This window comes from Cervus canadensis, chromosome 33 (assembly GCF_019320065.1).
Source record: "Cervus canadensis isolate Bull #8, Minnesota chromosome 33, ASM1932006v1, whole genome shotgun sequence".
Taxonomy (NCBI): domain Eukaryota; kingdom Metazoa; phylum Chordata; class Mammalia; order Artiodactyla; family Cervidae; genus Cervus; species Cervus canadensis.
In genome coordinates this window covers 8,274,295-8,277,365 of record NC_057418.1, presented here as the reverse complement: position 1 = coordinate 8,277,365, position 3,071 = coordinate 8,274,295, and positions in this window count along the sequence as shown.

Genomic DNA, 3,071 nt, shown 5'->3' with positions numbered 1-3,071 from the left:
GTCCAACTCTTTGTGACCTCATGAACTGTATAGCCCACCAGGGTCCTCTGTCCATGGAATTCTCCAGGCAAGGATACTGGAGTGGGTAGCCATTCACTTCTCCAGGGAATCTTCTCAACCCAGGGATTGAACCCAGGTCTCCTGCATTGCAGACAGATTCTTTACCATTTGAGCCATGAGGGAAGCCTGATTCTATCATAGGGGATTTAAAAATTATGAGTTCAATTTGTACATGAATAAGATTATTTTTACCACTGAGGATGCCATTAACTGGGCTTCCCTGGTGGCTCAGATGGTAAAGAATCTGTCTGCAATGAGGGAGACCCGGGTTCTATCCCTGGGTCGGGAAGATCCCCTGGAGAAGAGAATGGCTACCCACTCCAGTATTCTTGCCTTGAAAATTTCATGGACAGAGGCGCCTGGTGGGCTACAGTCCATGTGGTTGCAAAGAGTCGAACATAACTTAGCAACTGAGCACGCATGCATACTATGTATATTAATATTGTACTCCATGATAATGCTAGTAGTATTTCACTGTATGAATTCACCAATGGATGGACATTCAATTATTTCTACTTTTATTGTTTATGAATAATGTTGTTATAACATTCATGTAAAAGTCTCAGTGTGAACATACATTTAATTTCTCACTTTAGCGCATAGGAATGGCATTGCTGAATTGGATGACAAATGCTTGTTTAAATTTGACACCGCCATCCTCTTCTCCAAAGTTACCGTAACGTTTTGCATGTCCACGGTATGAGAGTTCCAGTTGCTCTGCATTTCTCGTTGGCACTTGGTATTGCCAGTCCTCTTGTATTTAGCCATTTGAGTGAGCAGGTAGTAAAACCACTCACTGTGGTTTTAACTTGTTTCCCTGAAATGACTAGAGATGTTGAGTATACTTTCATATGCCTATTTGCCATCTGTATATCTCCTTTTGTGAAGAATTTGTTCAAATCTTTTGCCACACTTTTCCTTGTATTTATCTGCTTGCTATGGGGTTGTAGGAATTCTATATAGATTCTGGGCACAAGTCCTTTGACAGACATATGCTTTGCAAGTATTTTCTTTTGATCTACAGCTTGCCTTCCTATTTCCTTCAGTCAGTGCATCTTTCTGAGAGCATAAGTTTTTAATTTTGTTCCTGTACATTTTGTCAGTGTGGTCCTTTACAACCAGTACTTTGTATGACCTATTTAATAAGTCATTGGTTAACTCAATATCACAAAGATTTTCTCCTCTGCATTTATGCATTAGTTTTATTACTCTTGTACTGTGTTCTAAGATCCATTTTAATTCATTTTTGCTTATAATATGTGGCAAGGGTCAGGGTTAAATGTTTAAGTCCTTAGAGTTATACAATTACTTCAACACATTTATTTAAAAGGTTATCCTTCCCGTATTGAATTACCTTGGCATCTTTTTTGAAAATCCATTGTTCATGTTAGTGTCGGTCTATTTCTGAATTTTATTCATTCCACTGTCTAACTTTATATCAGTACCATATTGTCTTGAATACTGTAGCTTTATAATAAATTTTGAAATTAGGTAGTGTGGGTCCTCCAGCTTCACTCTTCATAAGTAAAGTCTGATCTCCTTAGTATATAGTAGCTCTTAGAAATCAAGATTAAGAAACCACCAATCACAGAAATGAGCAAAGGGCATGAACAAAAAGTTCACAGAAAAATAAATTCAAATGTCTCTGAAAGTTATGACATATGTTATCACATTTATAATGAGATCAAATATTAAAACTATTCTAAGATAACATTTGGATTAGACAAACCAGAAGTTTGACACACTGTCTTGGCAAAGAAGTAGAGAAACAGGCACTCTCATATTTTACTAAAGGGAGAAAATTATGATTCCTTAAGGAAAGAAGACTGGAAATATCAACGTTACAAATGCATCAACTCTTTAAGTTGGGAAACCAGACACCAGAATCTAACTTTACACCTGTACCCAAACAAAAAAAGGGCTTCCCATTTGGCACTAGTGGTAAAGTACCCACCTGCCAATACAGGAGACATAAGAGACGTGGGTTTGATCCCCAGGTTGGGAAAATTCCCTGGAGGAGGGCATGGCAACCCACTCTAGTATTTTTGCCTGGGAAATCCTATGGACAGAGGAGCCTGGTGGGCTATGATCCATAGGGTTGCAAAGAGTTGGACATGACTGAGGCAACTCAGCATGCACATGTACCCAAGGAAAATAGAATATGCAAAAGGATGCCTCTTGCGGCATTGTTCATAATAAAAAAGACTAGAAACTATGCAATAGTACAGCATCTGGGAGACTGCTTAACTGAAATGAAAACATTTATATATTGAAATATTATACAGCTGTCAAAAAGAACGAGGATGATTTCTATATACTGCTTTGGGGAAACCTATATATTAATTAACTAATTAATTAAATTATATATAAGTATCAAATATAAATATTTAGGTATATATACACCTATATATATAATTTAATTAATTAGTTAATTTTTGGCTGTGCTGGGTCTTCATTGCTACACAGGTACTTTCTCTAGTTGCGACGAGCAGAGGCTACTCCATAGTTGCGATGCATGGACTTCTCACTGCGGTGGCTTCTCTTGTTGCAGAGCACAGGTTCTAGGTGTGTGGGCTTCAGTAGTTTTGGCTTGAGGAATTAGTTGCTCTATGGCATATAGGATCTTCTCTGACCAGGGATCCAACCTGTGTCCCCTGCATTGGCATGTGGATTGTTAATGACTGGACAACCAAGGAGGTCTTCTATAATATATTTTTAAATGTAAAAAAAAAACAGAAAAACAGCGAAATGTAGAAGAATAAGCTCGATCTTTCATATTAGAAATAGAAGTATGAGAATATTTACTCGTATGTGCATAAAAATATACAGCTAAAAGAATAAAAGGTAAACAGAAATTCAGTGATAACTTTTAGTGAGGGGGGAGAAAGTGGTTGATGGGGACAGGGAAAAGTGACACTACCCCGTGCACCTTTGTTTAGTTTTGATTTTTGAGCCATGTTCAAAGAAAATTTTTTGAAAAGAAAATAAACTCAAGAAGACACAGGGAAATA